Source organism: Aegilops tauschii, chromosome 2 (genome assembly GCF_002575655.3).
Source record: "Aegilops tauschii subsp. strangulata cultivar AL8/78 chromosome 2, Aet v6.0, whole genome shotgun sequence".
Lineage (NCBI taxonomy): Eukaryota > Viridiplantae > Streptophyta > Magnoliopsida > Poales > Poaceae > Aegilops > Aegilops tauschii.
The window spans coordinates 387,945,722-387,967,709 of NC_053036.3; positions in this window are offsets into that span (position 1 = coordinate 387,945,722).

Here is a 21,988-nt window from a genome sequence, read left to right on the forward strand (position 1 = left end):
ATAATAAAAACTATCATATAAAGTGCATTGAATACTATGAGAAGTTTGATTCTTTATGATTGTTTTGAGATATGAAGATGGTGATATTATAGTCATGCTAGTTGAGTATTTGTGAATTTGATAAATACTTGTGTTAAAGTTTGTGATTCCCGTAGCATGCACGTATGGTGAACCGTTATGTGATGAAGTCGGTGCATGATTTATTTATTGATTGTCTTCCTTATGAGTGGCGGTCGGGGACGAGCGATGGTCTTTTCATACCAATCTATCCCCTAGGAGCATGCGCATAGTACTTTGTTTCAATAACTAATAGATTTTTGCAATAAGTATGTGAGTTCTTTATGACTAATGTTGAGTCCATGGATTATACGCACTCTCACCCTTCCACCATTGCTAGCCTCTCTAATACCGCGCACCTTTCGCCGGTATCATACACCCACCATATACCTTCCTCAAAATAGCCACCATACCTACCTATTATGGCATTTCCATAGCCATTCCAAGATATATTGCCATGCAACTTTTCACCGTTCCGTTTATTATGACACGCTCCATCATTGTCATATTGCCTTGCATGATCATGTAGTTGACATCGTATTTGTGGCAAAGCCACCGTTCATGATTTTCATACATGTCACTCTTGATTCATAGCACATCTCGGTACACCGCCGGAGGCATTCACATAGAGTCATATTTTGTTCTAAGTATTGAGTTGTAATTTTTGAGTTGTAAGTAAATAAAAGTGTGATAATCATCATTATTAGAGCATTGTCCCAAGTGAGAAAAGGATAATGGAGACTATGATTCCCCCACAAGTCGGGATGAGACTCCGGACGAAAAAAAAGAGGCCATAAAAAAAGAGAAAGGCCCAAACAAAAAAATGAGAGAAAAAGAGAGAAGGGGCAATGGTACTATCCTTTTACCACACTTGTGCTTCAAAGTAGCACCGTGATTTTCATGATAGAAAGTCTCCTATGTTGTCACTTTCATATACTAGTGGGAATTTTACATTATAGAACTTGGCTTGTATATTCCAATGATGGCTTCCTCAAAATGCCCTAGGTCTTCGTGAGCAAGCGAGTTGGATGCACACCCACTTAGTTTCTTTTGTTGAGCTTTCATACACTTATAGCTCTAGTGCATCTGTTGCACGGCAATCCCTACTCACTCACATTTATATCTATTGATGGGCATCTCCATAGCCCGTTGATATGCCTAGTTGATGTGAGACTATCTTCTCCTTTTTTGTCTTCTCCACAGCCACCATCCTGTTCCACATATAGTGCTATGTCCATGGCTCACGCTCATGTATTGCGTGAAAATTGAAAAAGTTTGAGAACATCAAAAGTATGAAACAATTGCTTGGCTTGTCATCGGGGTTGTGCATGATTTAAATATTTTGTGTGATGAAGATAGAGCATAGCCAGACTATATGATTTTGTAGGGATAACTTTCTTTGGCCATGTTATTTTGAGAAGACATGATTGCTTTATTAGCATGCTTGAAGTATTATTATTTTTATGTCAATATTAAACTTTTGTATTGAATCCTTTGGATCTGAACATTCATGCCACAATAAAGAACATTCATGCCACATCAAAAATTCTTTTTTTTCATTTACCTACTCGAGGACGAGCAGGAATTAAGCTTGGGGATGCTTGATACGTCTCCAACGTATCTATAATTTTTATTGTTCCATGCTATTATATTATCTGTTTTGGATGTTTAATAGGCTTTAATATACCTTTTTATATTATTTTTTGGACTAACCTATTAACCGAAGGCCCAGTGCAAATTGCTATTTTTTTGCCTATTTCAGTGTTTCGCAGAAAATGAATATCAAACGGAATCCAAACGGAATGAAACCTTCACGAGGATCGTTTTTGGAACAAACACAATCGAGGAGACTTGGAGTGGATGTCAAGGAAGCAACGAGGCGGCCACGAGGCAGGGAGGCGCGCCCAGGGGGGTAGGCACGCCCCCACCCTCGTGGGCCCCTCGTAGCTCCACCGACCTACTTCTTTCGCCTATATATACTCTTATACCCTGAAAACATCGAGGGGAGCCACGAAACACTTTTTCCACCGCCGCAACCTTCTGTACCCATGAGATCCCATCTTGGGGCCTTTTCCGGTGCTCCGTCGGAGGGGGAATCGATCATGGAGGGCCCCTACATCAACACCATGGCCTCTCCGATGATGTGTGAGTAGTTTACCATAGACCTTCGGGTCCATAGTTATTAGCTAGATGGCTTCTTCTCACTCTTTGGATCTCAATACAAAGTTCTCCTTGATCTTCTTGGAGGTCTATTCGATGTAATTCTTTTTGTGGTGTGTTTGTCGAGATCTGATGAATTGTGGGTTTATGATCAGGATTATCTATGAACAATATTTGATTCTTCTCTGAATTCTTATATGCATGATTTTATATCTTTGCAAGTCTCTTTGAATTATCGGTTTAGTTTGGCCTACTAGATTGATCTTTCTTGCAATGGGAGAAGTGCTTAGCTTTGGGTTCAATCTTGCGATGTCCTTTCCCAGTGACAGCAGGGGCAGCAAGGCACGTATTGTATTGTTGCCATCGAGGATAAAAAGATGGGGTTTATATCATATTGCTTGAGTTTATCCCTCTACATCATGTCATCTTGCCTAATGCGTTACTCTGTTCTTATGAACTTAATACTCTAGATGCATGCTGGATAGCGGTCGATGTGTGGAGTAATAGTAGTAGATGCAGAATCGTTTCGGTCTACTTGACACGGACGTGATGCCTATGTTTATGATCATGCCTAGATATTCTCATAACTATGCGCTTTTCTATCAATTGCTTGACAGTAATTTGTTCACCCACCGTAGAATTTGCTATCTTGAGAGAAGCCACTAATGAAACCTATGGCCCCGGGGTCTATTTCCATCATATTAATCTCCCGTCCACTAGCTATTTCTGTCGCCGTTTATTTTTGCAATCTTTACTTTTTATTCTATACAACAAAAATACCAAAAATATTTATCTTATTATCTTTATCAGATCTCACTTTTGCAAGTGGCCATGAAGGGATTGACAACCCCTTTATCGCATTGGTTGCAAGGTTCTTATTTGTTTGTGCAGGTACAAGGCGACTTGCGTGTAGCCTCCTACTGGATTGATACCTTGGTTCTCAAAAACTAAGGGAAATACTTACGCTACTTTGCTTCATCACCCTTTCCTCTTCAAGGGAAAACCAACGCATGCTCAAGAGGTAGCAACCCCCAACCAGCTCGATCGGGGGTCCTGTTCATCCACCCCCAACCGGCTCGATCGGGGGTCATGTTCATCCAGTGGCAACGGCCTCTACTACCACGGGGTCCTATTCATCCACCTCCCGCCCCCACCGGGAACTGTTCATACAACCCCCACTGGTACGCGTCGGTCCTAAACAAACGGTTTTTATCCCCTTTCCACAACAGCATTTGGAACCGTCGCCAAGTGAGTGTGGGCGATAGGGGGGTCCTTCCCACATGACCAAGAAACCGTCGGGGATAGGGCCCCTATAGTACTCCTACTCGTTTCTGCTTGCATTGCCATCGCAGTCGGTATTCTGTGGTGCTACGTTTATGATGTGCGGCCCATCACAAATGATTCACTATTATAGAACGTGTATGATGCGCGGCCCATCACAAACGGTTCACCATTAAGAATATTAGCTAATCGTCATACGAGTGTCGGACAGGATTATGAAACGTCGGACCGTCGTAACATTGTCGTACACGACAACTATCGCACACGCTATCCTGTGGTGCAACGTTTACGATGCATACTTCATCAGAAACAGTTCATGGTTGTGAATCATGTATGATAAGGCAACTAACACAAACGTTTAGTTTGCCCGCACAGTTTGTGATATTGTCTGACATCGCACACGCTTTGCAAACAGCAACTATGTGCATGCTTGCACACGTTTCCTCTCTGTGAACCGTCTCGGATTATGGTGCATATCGCAAATGTTTGTGTTTTACTAACCATGTGTGCCGTAACAACCTAGAGAGCGTAATTTCACCCTAATTTAATTGCTGCTTTTCCAAATTGTACCGGATTTGGATTTGAATTTGAATGTATGCTACAGCTTTATTCATATCCATCAGGTTCAAACAACCAATGCATTATTCGATTCATAGGTACATATGTTCAAGAATTACATAAGAACCAAATAAAGAATGATGAACCATAGTTGTATACTTGTACTATTAAAGACTGTAAAGAAAGAGGCGAAATATATTCTGGTTGCTGAATAAGGTGAAGCGGGATGCCCATATTGTGCCCTCCTCCATGCAGAAGGCACGCACGGCTCTAGTCCAACCCTTTGTGATGGACGACCACCCATCCTTCACGGTCTTCATGAAAACATCTAGATAATCACCGTGTTCTGGTAGAAATACTTTAACATTTGCATGCCCACCAATCATGTAGTTTGAGAGGTAATCTTGAGTAAACTGCTTTGGCAACCACTACAAAGGAAAAAGATTCAGACATTGTCATCTAACACAACTCATTATGGGCAGTAAAAAGAAGGTTGCAGAGTTCTTACTTACCATCCTGCAGTTCGCTGTTGTCTTGGATAAAGTGTAAACAAATAGTTTAATTGCCATCTTTGGACCCATTTTACTAACAATCTTTATCAGCTTCCTCACTTGATGCTGGTTCATCGATATCTCATTGCGCCATACGCACAAAGGTTCAAAGTGCGGATCTTTACCAATGACATATGTACCTAAAAGCACCAAGTTAATATTAGAAGCTAAACAGCAATTGCACAATGATGTAGTACAACACTCTTTTATAATATGCCTATATACATCCGTATGTGGTAGTCCATTTGAAATCTCTAAAAAGACAAATATTTAGGAACAGAGGGAGTATCTTATAACATCCAATATACTCACATATTAGATGAATTAACATCTTATATTATGGGCCGGAAGGAGTTTAGTGCATTCTTACAAATTATCGGCTGATTAACTGCTGCTGTATCCATGGGTTACAGTTAGTTTGAGCTAGTTCGGGCTCAAATAGCCCTAAAGTATATCTAAACATGAGGGCTAGTTTGAGCTAGTTGCATCTATAACCCACCCAAAAAAACTATCCAACCCAAGAGGTGCTAATTGGAACTAATTCTCCTAGTGCATTTATTGTCAATCTAACCCTGCCATCCAAATAACTCTTTGGATGGAGTTAGTTCAGGGTTAGTAATGAGCTAGAAACTAACTCTAACCTCTAGCTAAGTTGAGTATCCAAACAAGGTTGTGTTGTTGTTGTTGCTGCTGCTCTTCTACGTATATCTAGACATCATTAGAACATTAATGTAACACTCTTCCTTGTTGCTATGTAGCCTAGGATTGCATAGTTAGACATTAAGTACAGTGCATGTTGCTATGTAGCCTCATATATATTACATATGGCCCTAGTTAACCTAACGAAAAATGGGTTGCAGATATATTCAGTTAAAAGTCCTATTCACCGATTAGTCCCTTATTAGCCGCCGGCCTATATGGTACCAGCTACCGATATCCTGAACAGTGAGCAGATATAAGCCATGGGATGAAACTAACCTCGATGGAAAACAGCAGTCATTCCCAAAATTGTCCTGTGTAGGTAAATCGAGAAGCATGTTAAGCGCAACAGGCTAAACATCAACCAAAATTATACATGGCAGACAAAATAATCTCCAAAAGATAGCTTCAGTGTGCAGGTTTAAGCATGCTAGTAAAGCAAAACAAGTGGAAAAGTGTGCTAACTGCAACAGGCCTAACATTTAACAACAAGCAAACATAGTCATTCAAACTAGTTTTGCCGGTCTAAGTACACTGGTTATTGTTAAATAAAAATGGAAAGGCGTGTTAACTACAAGATGCAGCAACCAAATGTAGTCATTCATAGTGGTATTGTTGAACTGGTACTGATGAAATTGAACTGCACAGTTCATACTTGCACATATAGAACATCACATTGTGAATAACTGGAATAAACAAGGCATACTACGAACAACCAAAGATAGCATTTGAAACTGGACATATGCTAACTACAAACAACCGAACAAGCAAAAAACTTTAAAAGAGGCATATGCTAGCTATAACAGGCTTAACAGCAAGCAAATATATGCATTCATATCGATATGTTTAAAACTGGACTGATAAAATGTATTGCATAGTAAATAATTGCACATATAGAGCATCACATTGTGAACAACTGAAATAAACAAGGCATACTGCAAACAACCAGATATAGCAATTAAAACTAGACATATTCTCACTACACTACAGAAGGGACTCGACAAAACAAATCATGGGTTTCCCCCTGTGAAGAGGCACGGCAAAACAAATCATGGGTTTCCTCACTTGTCATAGATGGGCTCGTTCCCGTGGGAAGAGCACGGACCCTGGATGCGCTCCATGTTGTCGCAGATGGGCTCCTTCCCCTTGGAAGAGAACGGCTGTAGGGTGCCCTCCCTGATGTTGCAGACGGGCGCTTTCCCCTTGGAAGAGCTGATGGGCTCTTTCCCCTTGGAAGAGCCGGAGAGGGTGCCCTCCTCGTGGTCGCCGTCGATGAGGTCTGACTTGGAAGCTTTGGATCCCAAGCCAGCGTCGCAGAACGTGTCCTTCAGAAATGACAAAAGGGGCTCGATCGCGATGTAGAATGGCAAATTGTTCACAACGAGCTAGAGGAGATCAGCGGCGGGGCCATGGATGAGATCGACGGCGGTTGAACCCGAGGGGTTGTGGGTGGGCCACTTAACCTGTGACACAGCCCGCCTTAGGCCGTTGCTGTCGATGACCTCGATGTCGTAGCTGGCGGCCGAGACATGCCCGCATACTCTAGCCCACTGCTTGAGTGCCTACCTCCAGTAATGGTCATCAGCTTCCTCGGACGTCGGGCGAAGACCACGCTATACACCTCTTTTGGGCCAGTCACTCCTCGAGCTCCACAGGAAGCGTAGATGGGCTTAGGTTGCGACTCTCTAGAATGGGGGATGGGGATGGGGATCTGTGGGAAAGGGGGCGTTTGGCAGGCGTCATCTAAGAAACTCAGGGCGGACTGGGTATGGAGATCGGTGGGTAAGCTGCACGGGCAAACCGGCAGATGTTGACAATGGAGGCCTTGCGGCGGCGGCGGGGACCTTGCTAGGGTTTCGAGCGAGGGAGAGTGTGTGTGTGTGTGTGTGTGTGCGCGCACGCCCCAGGAGGTTTTGGTGTGTGTGTGTGTGTGTGTGTGTGGAGGGGGGAGCGGGGTGTTTGAGGAAATGACGCGGGTACTAAAATTTTTACTACGTGGGAGTCAAACGCGGGATTGAAATGCTGGGCTATTGAAAATTTTGATGATAGTGCATCGCACACGGTTCGGAGATAACAACCGTGTGTTATGAAACAGAAAAACCCTCGAGGCGGGCAGATATTTTCTAGGGAAGCGGGCGGGATTGGGAAAAAGAAACATCACACACGGTCCGGAGATAACAACAGTGTGTTGTGAAATAGAAAAACCCTCGAGGCGGGCAGATATTTTTGAGAGGGGGAGCCTCGTGGAGCCCAATGTACTGTGCGGATGTGTGCGTGACAGGTGCACCGGCGTGGCACGCGATTAGTTTGAGTGAACCGTGTCTGTTGCGTCATCCGACTTATCTCATGTTCATAAGTTTGGCGAAAAATGACGCGGAAGAGGGTCAGAACACGAACACACTTGCATGTGGACCAAATTTATGTATCAAAAGGGTGGTTTGATTTTCAACGATGTGGCACCTCTCTCACAAAGCGCACTGTATTGCTTGCCCCAACCCCATCATGTCGGCACGAAGGGAATCCTAAGCTATGAATGCATGCCCCCTCCCCCCCAACCGAGGTTCACCTAGCAAAGTGCGAAGTAGCTAGCAGCTCCCCTCCTCCCTCGTGTCGGCACGAAGGGAATCCTAAGTTATGAATGCATGCCCCCCAACCGAGGTTCATTCACCTAGCAAAGTGCGAAGTAGCTAGCAGCCCCCCTCCCCCTCCCTCGTGTCGGCACGAAGGCAATCCTAAGCTATGAATGCATGCCCCCCAACCGAGGTTCACCCTAGCAAAGTGTGAAGTAGCTAGCAGCCCCCCTCCCCCCTCCCTTGTGTCGGCACGAAGGGAATCCTAAGCTATGACTGCATGACCCCCCCAACCGAGGTTCACCCTAGCAAAGTGCGAAGTAGCTAGCAGCCCCCCTCCCTCGTGTCGGCACGAAGGGAATCCTAAGCTATGAATGCATGCCCCCCCAACCGAGGTTCACCCTAGCAAAGTGCGAAGTAGCTAGCAGCCCCCCCTCCCTCGTGTCGGCACGAAGGGAATCCTAAGCTATGAATGCATGCCCCCCCAACCGAGGTTCACCCTAGCAAAGTGCGAAGTAGCTAGCAGCTAGCAGCCCCCTCCCCCCTCCCTCGTGTCGGCACGAAGGGAATCCTAAGCTATGAATGCATGCCCGCCCCAACCGAGGTTCACCCTAGCAAAGTGCAAAGTAGCTAGCAGCCCCCCTCCCTCGTGTCGGCACGAAGGGAATCCTAAGTTATGAATGCAGGGGGCCCCAACCGAGGTTCACCCTAGCAAAGTGCGAAGTAGCTAGCTGCCCCCCCTCCCTCGTGTCGGCACGAAGGGAATCCTAAGCTATGAATGCATGCACCCCCCAACCGAGGTTCACCCTAGCAAAGTGCGAAGTAGCTAGCAGCCCCCCTCCCTCATGTCGGCACGAAGGGAATACTAAGCTATGAATGCATGCCCCCCCAACCGAGGTTCACCTAACAAAGTGCGAAGTAGCTAGTATCCTCCCTTCCTCGTGTCGGCACGAAGGGAGTCCTAAGCTATGAATGCATGCCCACCCCCCAACCGAGGTTCACCTAGCAAAGTGCGAAGTAGCTAGAGGCCACCCCTCCCTCGTGTCGGCACGAAGGGAATCCTAAGCTATGAATGCATGCCCTCCCCCCCAACCGAGGTTCACCCTAGCAAAGTGCAAAGTAGCTAGCGGCCACCCCTCCCTCGTGTCAGCACGAAGGGAATCCTAAGCTATGAATGCATCCCCCCCCCCCGACCGAGGTTCGCCTAGCAAAGTGCGAAGTAGCTAGCAGCCCCCCTCGTGTCGGCACGAAGGGAATCCTAAGCTATGAATGCATGCCCCCTCCCCCCCCAACTGAGGTTCACCTAGCAAACTGCGAAGTAGCTAGTAGCCCCCCACCCCCCTCGTGTCGCCACGAAGGGAATCCTAAGCTATGAATGCATGCCCCCCCAACCGAGGTTCACCTAGCAAAGTGCGAAGTAGCAACCCCCCCCACACACACACTTTCAGTCGGCGGGCCAGAGAGGCATATATCTCACCAAGATGGATCGTAAAACGGACCAAGAATAATCCACCTTGGTCGTACAACCTCTCTCTTGTTGTTCGTCAAAGTGATGGCCGTCCATGCGACCCCGGAGATGGGCTAGCTCGCCAATAATCACGCAAGTAGCTAGTCCCCCTCAAGACAACCACTGCATGTGTGTGGCCCAAACATATGTATGGAGAGGTGTGTTTTTGAGTAACAATGGAACAACTTTGATGTGGCACCGTGATTTCGAACTAGAAATCCCCAGACTGAGTGAGGGTTAGGTTGACAATGTATATGTATGTTACACCACACTTCAAGCCAACGACGGGGATTCATGCATGCGTGCATAGTATATGCGCTCAAACTTAATTAGGTCTGAATCTCACAATGACCTATACTATGATAACACGAACCAAATGAAGAATCCGCCATGGTAACCTATCTTGTTGTTGGTCAGGTGATCATGGATGTCCACGCGGGCCCACGAATATATAGGCTTGTCGCCGATAACCACGCGAGGGAGTGTACCGTTTGAAGGCAACCACCACATGCATATGTATGGAGGTGATGTGTGCTTGCATGTTTGAATACACAACATTGATGTGGCGCGTGTGTCAAAAATCGTACACTAGCTCCCCACACAGAGCAAGATTGGTTCATGATGTGTCGTTGTACTAGCCACTTCGACTCGATGGGAGGGATTCATGCGTACACATGCATGTGTGTGTGCTCAAGTTGTATCATGCATGTCATCCCAGAGCAAAAATAATTATCCCCTCCTAAGTCAAATTAACCTCTCTTGTTGTCAGGAAAAAAGTAGTGATGGACCAAGCGGGCCCACAAATGGAAATCATCGATATCACTGATAACCGCTTAAGTGGGTGCGAGAGGACAACCACCACTGCTTTGCATGTGGACCAAACATATATATGTTGAATACCCAAAATGCACAACTTTGATGTGCCACATGCCTCAAAAACCGTAAACCATGCACCCAGACAGAGCGAGGTTCATATCAAGCGTACTACATATGATGGTCCCCTTCCCCCCTCTTCACCGCATACTATATGCTCCTGCCGTAATATATGTACAACCCAAAAGAATCCTCATCGATGGTGAAATTAATTAACCTCTCCCGATGTAGTTCAAAGTGATGCATGCATGCATCGACATGGCCTCGTGGGCCCACAGATGGAAGCGTCACACGTGAGTGTCCTAGCTAGGATATGCATGTGGCCCAAAAAGGTGTTGTGTGATGTTTGAATAACCAATTTCACAATTTTGATGTGGCACGTGCCTCAGAAACCAAAAAGTCCCGACACTGAGTGAGGTGTACTTGTTCACGAACGCGTACGTATAGTATATATGCTAGTCCCCTCCCACCTCTTCGACGCGTACTATATACCACCATAACACAAACAAAAAAGATTCTACCTTGCTGGTCAAATTAACCTCACTGCCGGCTGCTCGTCAAAGTGATGGATGACGACCTCGCGGGCCCACAGAAAGCGTCACACGCGAGTATCGAGTGTCGTGTAGGACAACCATCGACTGCATGTGGCCAAAACATTTATCTATGAAAGGGTTGTGTAATGTTTTAAATAATGATTTCACGACTCTGATGTGGCACCGGCCTGCCTAACAAACGGCCAACCCACACAGTGGCTCACAACTCGTAGTGTACTGCGAGCCACCCACCACCCCTAGATGCACACACCCACACACACCGCGAATCTACCGCAACTATGATGCATGTTAAATTGATTATCCCGCGGTGAACATACATGTTACCAAAGGAGGGACGTTTTAATTTCAAAAAAAATCACAGAGATCATTAAGACGTTTTAGTACATTGATTGATTGATTTTCTACGGGTATAATGTGCAAAAATCAAATTTGAGCTACATGCAAACGTGACAGTGCACCTAAATGGATTGCAAAAACACATGTGTCTCACTGGGTGCATGTTTACTCCCCGTGCAACAAATTTCAAACATTGAGAATCTTGATTTTTAAATTCTAGTACATCCAAAACTTATTTGAAGTTCATGAAACTTATCGTGTTGTCATATGGACACAAATACAAAGTGGCATTGTACTTTCTTTTGTCAAATTTGAGACCAGTTTTGATGTAATCTTTATCTAATTACAGACGGGAGATTATTAATAATTGGGAACCAATATCCCAAACGGATTATTTATTCGAACCGTGAGCGTTAGACCAACAATGGATATGTGCCATGCTTCGGTTAAGCAATAAAGCAGCAGCATTAATCATCCAAATAGAAAAAACAATATATGTGCCGCCGCGCAACCCGTGTGCCGTGCGAGCAGGCGTGAGTTGACGGGACGCATGCGAGCAATCCGCCGCGTAGACAGACGGGGAGGAGTGCGTGCAGGTGTGTGAATTGACGGAGGCGTGCTCGCTACGCAGTGTCATCGGGAGGCGTGCGAGTAGCTGTGTGAAACTTTGGTAGGCATGCCAGCAGTCCGGTGTGCAGTCTCACCGGGAGGCGAGCCATCGGTTTGACCGTCGCCCGCCTCTCTCCCACAACTCCCACTACTCCATATTAAAGGTGCGCTCGAGCGGCCGCACCCCCATCCTCGCTACGCACACACAATCCTCTCTCTCTGCTTGCATCCTCGACGCTGCTCTCAGTCCTCAAAGCCGTCAGTATATGAGGATGCCACCGAAGCGCCCCATTGGAGGGAGTGGCGACGCCGGGGCTGCTAAACCACCGGAGCACGGCGTGAAGATGGAGACAGAGGTTGCTGTCACCACTGGCGAGTTATCGCTGCACCTTGACGTCGTCGACGGCGTCGAGCTTCCACAGCCGGAGGCGGAGTTCCACACCGACTCCGATGACCACTCCGGCAACGACCTTGACGACCACTCCGGCGACGACTCCGACGACGACGGACAGCTGGTTAGTCATCTATACCCATTTATTTGTCAAATAGATCATAGGGTTTCTCTGGTTACTCCTGCCTCCCCCTTTTTGGAATAGAAATCCTACGGTTATGTTCTCCCAATCCATGAAATCTGAGTAAGTTTCGTTAGATCCGTGTAGTGTATTGATTGTTTGAATGGTACAGGTGATAAGTGATTAGTTGTTTCATCTGTGCAAATGATTTCTGCTAGTAATCCGACTAGGATTAGTGTTCGTGCTAATAATTCCTAGCCAGGGCTTGACAATTGATTTTGAATGACCTACATATGTTTGTGCCATTATTTTCTTCAAGATTAGTCTATACATAGACGAGTGTGCTTAAAAATTGAACCATAATCTCTGGATATGTATAAATAAATAGCCATAAATTCCTAATCCTACTTCACGACATGTAATCATTGATTTGATGCCAAATTTGTTTTACTATTTGTATAGGTGCTGTCTGACGATGTGGACAGCAAGGATGAAGATGGACAGAGGAGGTACAAGAGGCAAATCCTGAGGGAGCTTTATGCGGGAATGCATAACAGGTGTATTAGGACCTGGAACGGCGGCTATGGATGCCCATTTTGCAACCAGAAGCTTCATGACGCGTATCTAAGTGTTCTGGCGCATGCAAGAGGACAGGCCGTTGGCTCCTTCAAGCAGAAGTATTCTCGCAGGGTGGCGCACGGCGCGTACGCCGAGTACCTGGAGAAGCTTCAGGATCGTGTCGGCCGCATGTGAGATGAGATGTGGGATGGATCAAACTATGTACGCTTTAGTATGCTTAATGACGGTTGAACTATGTACTTATGGTTGAACTATGCTTATGTATGTGTACGCTTATTATCTATGTCTGAGTATGTTAAATATTTCGCCAAATTTTGGTAAAAATTACAATGGGGGACCACTAAACCAGGACGGAGGTAGTACATCAATCACACACGGTTCCCAAAATTGGAACCGTGTGCAATGACTTTCATTTTGCCTGCTGCGTCAATCACACACGGTTCGCTCTAGCAAACCGTCGCCCCCAAAATTCTTCGTGGGACAGAAAACCCTCACCACCCAATTCAAAAAAGAAAAAAGAAAACCCTCACCATCCCCACGTCACAAAAACCCTCACCCCGCCCGCCGCCCCCTCGGCCCCTCCGGTACGTTCCCCATTCACACCTGCACAAGCTCCTCCACGTCTATGCCATGGCACCGCTTATCGCGGCGGTAAACACTTAGCTCGACGCCTGCCGCCGCCGCCAGGCTACCGACAAAGCCCACCGCATTTCGCCACTTCCGCTTGCCGCCGCCTATCGCCATCGACTTTCTCGACGCTGCTCGCGGTCGACCCAGCTCCGCTCGGTTGGGGAATCTACCGTACTGAGGGTTCTTTCTCATGGACGACAAGGTAACTAATTTAACGAGATATTATCTCATCTCTTATCCCAGTTCATCTGCCTCCTTTAATCACCCGGCGGAAATCACCGTGAATTCATTTTTATTCGAGCTGATTTGAGGGTTTTCTTTTATTCATAGAATGTACAGTGCACCGACACTTCAGGACTTTGCGACCGCCGCCAGAGATTCCATCTCACCGTACCAGATAACTTGACGATGCGCGCGGTATGTTCAATCTCACCCTAAATCGGTTGGCATGGCCTACTTTCCTGAACATATTCTAAATATTGCTACATTCGGATAAAAGGTGCCACATGCACCATATACATCAAAGGGGATTTTCCCCCCTCTTCTTTCTATATTAGGAAAATTAATGATGTATTGTTGCTTCAATTACTCTCATATTTCCATGACATCATGTTTACCTATCTGTTTAATTATAGATTTTTGTCCTTCGATTTCAAGTGATGTACAGTTCTTTTAATTTGGCCCATATTTGCATGTTACCTTCTTTAACAATCCTACCATTTTCGGCAGAACATCCCTTGCTATGCAACAGATTATGTAGTGCACAATTTTTCCCTTTACATACATCAAGGCTCCACGGATGTCATACTGCACACAAACCATGGATTTACAATCGTTGCTACTGTAAGACTTGATGAACATGGTGACTCCTATTTTGGCACTGGCTTTTGGAAAGAAATTGCAAAGTTTTATGTACTCAAAGCTGGCACTAAAATTGCATTGCACATAAAAGGGCCTGGTCATGAGATATATGCTAACTTCCCCGACAAAATCATCCGTCCAGAATTTGTTCGAAGTAAGTTTTCTTTTCATCTATCTGCATGTTGACTTACCCAGCAATGTCAAATGAATTGTGTAGTATTTAAGCAACCAATTGTTATTCCCTTTTCTTACTATGTTCCTATCTAATAACTTCTAGTTACCAATACACTTTTTATTGCCCTGTTTAAACTAAATATTCCCTGTACTCCCATTTCTATCAGAAAGCGCCGCTGACAAGGAGACTCCGGAGGTGGAGAACGGGGCTCCCAACAAGTGGAGGCGGGGCGAGCTAGAACCGCAAGCAACTCCAGCAGGCCTAGACTTCATCAGCAGCCTCCCCGATGATATGTTGAAAGTCATCATCTCCCTCCTCCCAATCAAATATGGGGCGCGGACAACCCTCCTTTCCCGCCGGTGGCGCCCCCTATGGAACTCCAACCCTCTCAACCTCATCGACACCCATGAGCTCTGCCATGGCTATCGCAAAAGCTTGGATGCATTCTCCAAGATCCTCGGCAGTCACCTTGGCCCAACCAAAGGCCTTAGAATGGGCAAGTTCCGTTCCAACGGCAAGGACCAAGCCAAGCTTGACGACTGGTTCCGATCCCCCGCCCTAGATCAGCTCGAGGAGCTCACTTTTGATGATGGTCATATGCGGTTGCTGCCAACGTCCGCACTCCGCCTCGTGCCCACGCTGCGCGTCACCAAGTTCAGGAACTGCCATTTCCCGCCCCTTAATGACGCACCCGCTCTTATTCTACCATGACTGAAGCATCTCGAGCTCATCGCCATCTGCCTCTCAAAGGGTGACATGGAGCGCTTGCTCCGTGGCTGTACTACACTCGAGTACTTTCATCTTCAGGCAATCAATGGGTTGAGTACCTTCCACATCACCTCCATGACTCTCCGGACTATTTATGTGTGTTGCTGGCGCGGCAGGAAGACATCACAAGATGTGTACCACGGTATGGTCATTGAGGACACACCTGCACTTGAGAGATTACTTGTAGTTGATCAAGAAGGTCCAACAAGAATCAATGTCATTTCTGCGCCGAAATTGACAGTGGTGGGCTACTCGCCTGACAAATACTCCGAACTTGTTATTGGATCCACACCCGTTCAGGTACAATAGCCGCCTTCAACCTCTCCTTCTACAAATTAACATTATTTTTAATTTTGAAGATGTTTGTTTGTCTATCATTCAGAAAATGATTCCGACAAGCTTGACCCCGAAACTGCGCACAGTGAAGGTCTTGGCACTAGAATCTATCGGCCCCGACCTGGAGCAAGTTGTCAGTTTCCTGAGATGCTTTCCGTGCCTGGAGAAGCTATATATTGAGGTGATGTTCCTTTCCTGTTAAATGTTAACCATAAGGGAGTTCAATTTGTGGCACCTTTTTCCAAGTTTACAATGACAATGTACTACGATTTCTGAAGGTTATTTTGGAGAATTTTAGTACATACATGTCCCCCCATATTGGTTGCTTGATCCATATGGTTACAATCAAAAAGTATTTCTCCTTTGGATTCATCTGTACTAGTTTTCTTAGGGAACTTTTCATCCACTCCAACCTCTTGTATAGAAGGCTACATTTTCTAGAATGTAATCAAATGCCCATGTTATTCATGTCAGATCGAAGATGGCATGTTAGTGCATTTTACAAATCCTGCAAACCAAATAGCTAGGCATGTAGTAATGTTCAAAACTGCATGTAGGCACTAACACGTTTTCTTCTTTTGCAGATAAGATTAGGCCCAGTGGTGGATAATGTGATACAATATAACAATCACGTCGAATGCCTAGATCTGCATCTGTTAGAAATTACTTTGAACTCCTATCGAGGGACCTTACCGGAGATTATATTCGCCAGGTTCTTTGTTCTCAGAGCAAGGGTGCTGAAGGAAATGAGGTTTTCCCTACATTTATTTCGCAAAAATGAATGGTTTGTTGATCAGTGCCGGCGCCTGCGGCAGAATGGAGTAGGCTCCAAAAATGCTGAATTTCATTTTGGAATTTCAGATGACAGAGTAATCAGAAGTCATCGTGTCAACCCATACATGACTTCTCAATGGCTGACCCCTTTGCAAAAATTGTGAGGTTTCGAAACCAGACTTAGAAGCGGTGATATTAGTTTGAACCTCTCTGATATCCATGTTCAACGGATCAGCACGAGTGTTTGCAGCTGATGAGCTGAATTTCATTTCTAATATTAGTTTGAACCTGGTAATCTTCGAATTTGAGCCATATAACTCCGGAATTTGAACCTTGTAATATTTCGAGCTTTTGTGGTACAATCGTTGAAATGGCATCGTATGACACTTGTATATTGCTAGCACTATTTTGACCTTAATATGCAATGGTCTTAGATTTTATTAACCATTCTCGAATCAGTTTACCTTGTCGATCTCACAGCACACGATCTGTATAGCTAACTCGACTGCCAGCTTTGACATTATTGCACACAGTTGGTTTCTTCCATCGTGTGCACTGTAGAGCGCAGAATTAATTATCGCACTCGAGTGTCCATCATCACCCTTCTGTGTAACATTGACCTCATCACCCAAGGGTAAACTTATGACCGAATTCATTCCACACACTTTGTTTTTACAAAGCTTTTTGCCAATAGACGCCCACGATTTGTCCCTCTTCTAGCCGACGCGTGGCCAAACTAGCCGGGCGGGAAGCTTGCACGGTAAACAACGCGGTAGCGCGGGAACAGGCTCACCGATGATACATTTGGCGCCTCTTCGAGCCCACACGTGTGGTGCGGTGTTGTCAAGTGTGCACTGGAATCCTCCGCTATGAACACTGTGACAAGACGTGACGATTACAGGCCAGCCGGCCCCCATTTATTATAGCGGCCATTTAACCTACCCTTGTGTCTCTTCAACCTTTCGATCGCGCCCCACCATTGCAAGAAGCACACCCACCACGAGAAATTCTTAGAGGGTATCCTGCGCGGCTCCAATGGCGCTCCGAGCGGCTGCCGACGACGAGCAGCAGTTCACCATGCGTGCCGTGGTGGACACCCACAAAAGGTTCATGGACCTCTCGGTGGTGTACACCAACGACCCGGTCTGGGTGGAGCACTCCATCCACATCATGGAGCTGTTGCTTGCCGCGGAGAAGTACAAGGTGGTCGGGTTCGACCTCGAGTACACCCGGGCTCGTGCCGGGTCTCGTCCCAAGGTCGCCGTCGCCCAGATGTGCGTGCGCCACCACGTCCTCGTCTACCACTACTGCCTGGCCACAAGGCCTTGCGAGTGTTTCGCCAGGTTTGTCAACAGCCCCCACTACATGTTCGCTAGGGTGGACATCACCAATGATGTAAAGGTGCTCGAGAATTCGGGCATCGCCTGCCCGAATCTTGTCGACATCCAGGGCCAATACAAGATCTGGGGCAGCAAGGAGCATGAGAAGGACTCACTGGTTCACCTCGCCGAGGCCATCATTGACCCCTACTACAGAGACATGAAGGATTCGTGCAACAAGGACAGGTGTGCCTAGCACTTGGCCTGGATGGAGAAACTCGACGAAGCTCACGTCGTGTACGCGGCCAAGGAGGCGTACACGAGCTATGACATGTACAGGCGGATCGTTGACATGAGGAAGTGCCTCCTTTTCCAAAACGGCCAGGGATCCAGCCGGAAGCAGAGCAATGGCAAGTGTCGTCGCAACAATAAGTAGATGATTAGATCCTTGTTTCTCCTACTTTAGTATGCATGTAATTGCTTTCTTTGGTGTGTGGAAATGTTAAGTGTGTAGTCACTTGTGTAATTATATGCTTAATTTGGTTATGCAATGTTGTCTTTTTAATTATATATGTTGATGCTCTGTAGACAGAGCGTAGATGTTGCGCGGACAAACAAAATCACATCGCACACGGACTAAACAATGGAACCCGTCGGTGATGTTTTCATCAATCACTCACAATTGTATACCAGGAATCGTTTGCTCACAACACACACAGCTTGTTAGCAGTAATCGTCTGTGTTGTTATCGGCCTTCGCACACGTTTCCCATTACACACCTGTTTGCCTCGTATCACACACATCTTGTTCATTTGAACCATTTCTGTTCTCATGTCTCAACGCAAACAGTTCATCCGAGTGAACCGCATGCCGTATATCGCACACACCTTTGATCTGGCTGACCATTTCCATTGTGTTGCCTAATCACAAATAGTTCATCCGAGTGAACCATATGCTGTACATCGCACACACCTTCATCTTGCTGCCCGTTTCTTTTGTTCCTACTCATCGCAAACAGTTAATTGAGCTGAACCGTATGCCCTGCATCGCACACGCAACTAAAATCTGAACCGTGTTTGATGCATCCTCCATCGCAAATGTTTTGCACCTTTTTTGACGGTTTTTTACACCACCGTTTGCGATTATGGCATCGCACACAGTTTCGTCGAAGGGTCTCTGATCATAGTGTCGCGTTAGCAGCATCCTGCAGTAGTGCCCCCCAACAATGCTCACTGCTCATCAAGAGGCAGCATCGATCGGCTTCAGTTAGCAACAGTAGCGAAGGAATCGCTCGATCGGGTTCAGTTAACAGCCATCGATCGATCGCTCGAGTTCAGTAACGTAGCTAGTGCAATCGCTCGGGTTCTGTTAGAGCCCAACGCCTCGCTCGGGTTCAGTTAGAGCGCAACGCCTCGCACACACGCGCGTACATGTACGAGAGAAACGTGCAAACCTCCGTGCATCGCTCGGCCCCGACCACCCACCGTAACCGGGAACTCCCGATATTTTCCTCGCCCTCGCTTCTACCATGGTTTTTTCGTCACGGACGGCCCAAAGAATGTCATGCAGATGCGTCTCCGGCCCGCCTAGGACGAAAAGCCCATTTTCTGTCATGATTTTTGTCATAGAAGTAGGAGCCCACCACATCTATGATGATACCGGGTTTTGTCACAATTATCGTCATAGAAGCATGATAGAAAAAATTTCGTTCGGCCCAAAATGTCACGGATGTGTCTTTTTTTGTAGTGTTGCCTGTGTTACAAGGTGTGAAGTTGAGTCAGACTCAATGCTCGGCCACTGCAGAAGATATAGAGAAAATGAAAGTCATTCCCTATGCCTCAGCCATAGGTTCTATCATGTATGCTATGCTATGTACCAGACCTGATGTGTGCCTTGCTATAAGTTTAGCAGGGAGGTACCAAAGTAATACAGGAGTGGATCACTGGACAGCGGTCAAGAACATCCGGAAGTACCTGAAAAGGACTAAGGATATGTTTCTCGTTTGTGGAGGTGACAAAGAACTCATCGTAAATGGTTACGTCGATGCTAGCTTTGACACTGATCTGGATGACACTAGGTCACAAACCGGATACGTATTTATTTTGAATGGTGGAGCTGTCAGTTGGTGTAGTTCCAAGCAGAGCGTCGTGGTGGGATCTACGTGTGAAGCGGAGTACATAGCTTCTTCGGAAGCAGCAAATGAAGGAGTCTGGATGAAGGAGTTCATATCCTATCTAGGTGTAATACCTAGTGCATCGAGTCCAATGAAAATCTTTTGTGACAATACTGGAGCAATTGCCTTGGCAAAGGAATCCAAATTTCACAAAAGAACCAAACACATCAAGAGACGCTTCAACTCCATCTGTGATCAAGTCAAGGACGGAGACATAGAGATTTGCAAAATACATACATATCTCAATGTTGCACACCCGTTGACTAAGCCTCTTCCACGAGCAAAACATGATCAGCACCAAGACTCCATGGGTGTTAGAATCATTACAATGTAATATAGATTAATAACTCTAGTGCAAGTGGGAGACTGAAGGTAATATACCCTAGAGGCAATAATAAAGTTGTTATTTTATATTTCCTTATTCACGATAAATGTTTATTATTCATGCAAGAATTGTATTAACCGAAAACCTTAATACATGTGTGAATACATAGACAAACACTGAGTCCCTAGTGAGCCTCTACTTGACTAGCTCGTTGATCAAAGATGGTTAAGATTTCCTAACCATGGACATGAGTTGTCATTTGATAACGGGATCACATCATTTGGAGAATGATGTGATGGACATGACCCATCAGTTAGCTTAGCATATTGATCATTCAGTTTTGTTGCTATTGCTTTCTTCATGCCAAATACATATTCCTTCGACTATGAGATTATGCAACTCTCGGATACCGGAGGAATGCCTTGTGTGCTATCAAATGTCACAACATAACTGGGTGATTATAAAGATGCTCTATAGGTATCTCCAAAGGTGTTTGTTGGGCTGGCATAGATTGAGATTAGGATTTGTCACTCTGAGTATCGGAGAGGTATCTCTGGGCCCTCTCGGTAATGCACATCATAAGAAGCCTTGCAAGCAAAGTGACTAATGAGTTAGTTACAGGATGATGTATTACAGAACGAATAAAGAGACTTGCCGGTAACCAGATTGAACTAGGTATGTGGATACCGACGATCGAATCTCGGGCAAGTAACATACCGATGACAAAGGGAATAACGTATGTTGTCATAACAGTTCGACCGATAAAGATCTTCGTAGAATATGTAGGAGCCAATATGAGCATCCAGGTTCCGTTATTGGTTATTGACCAGAGAGGTGTCTCGGTCTGTCTACTTAGTTCTCTAACCCGTAGGGTCCGCACGCTTAACGTCCGATAACGATTTAGTATTATATGAGTTATGTGATTTGGTGACCGAATGTTGTTCGAAGTCCCGGATGAGATCACGGACATGACGAGGAGTCTCTAAATGGTCGAGAGGTAAAGATTGATATATAGGTGTAACATCCCAAATTTTCAATTTGGAATGTTATACATTAGATCATCATGCATAACATATTTTATTGCATTTTGTTTTGCGATCCTAGAAATTCTACGCAACTCGAGGACCCACGGAGAGAGTTGGGGATTTCGTTATTTTTATATTTTGGGTTTTCTCAAATTTTGAAAATAGGATCATTTGTTTTAATTATTTTTCTCTCTAAAAATATTTCATATCAAAATATATGAGAGAGGATAAAATGACTTCTCCACAAATAATGAAATATTGGAGGAAAAAATATTAAAAACAAATATTTGATTTTATTTGGAATTTATTTGATTATTATTTGAATTAGGAAAAATATGCGTTTTTCAAAATTGCATTTAGGCCCCAAATAAATGTTCATCTTGTCCGGCTTGATTTTAGAAGTCGGGGAAATTTTATTTCAGGATTTTTGGAGTCCGTTTAGTATTTCTTCTATTTGTTTTTCTGCGTGAAATTATTTAAAAAAACGTGAACCGACCTTGGGCCGTATTCGGCCAGGACTCCGCCCGGTCAGGCCTTTATAAGGCGCGCCCCCGAGGCCCCGTCAGCCCAAGTCGCCCCCGCCGCCGAAAACCATAACCCTAGCCCGATCCGCCGCCGCCGCCCGACGCCGGAGCCCCGCCGCCGACCCCGCCGCCCCATCGGAGCCGCCTGTCGCCCCGCCGAGGTTGACCAGCGCCCCGCCGCCGGCGGTTTTCCTCGAGAAAACCATTCGGTTTTTTGTCTGATTTTTCGTTT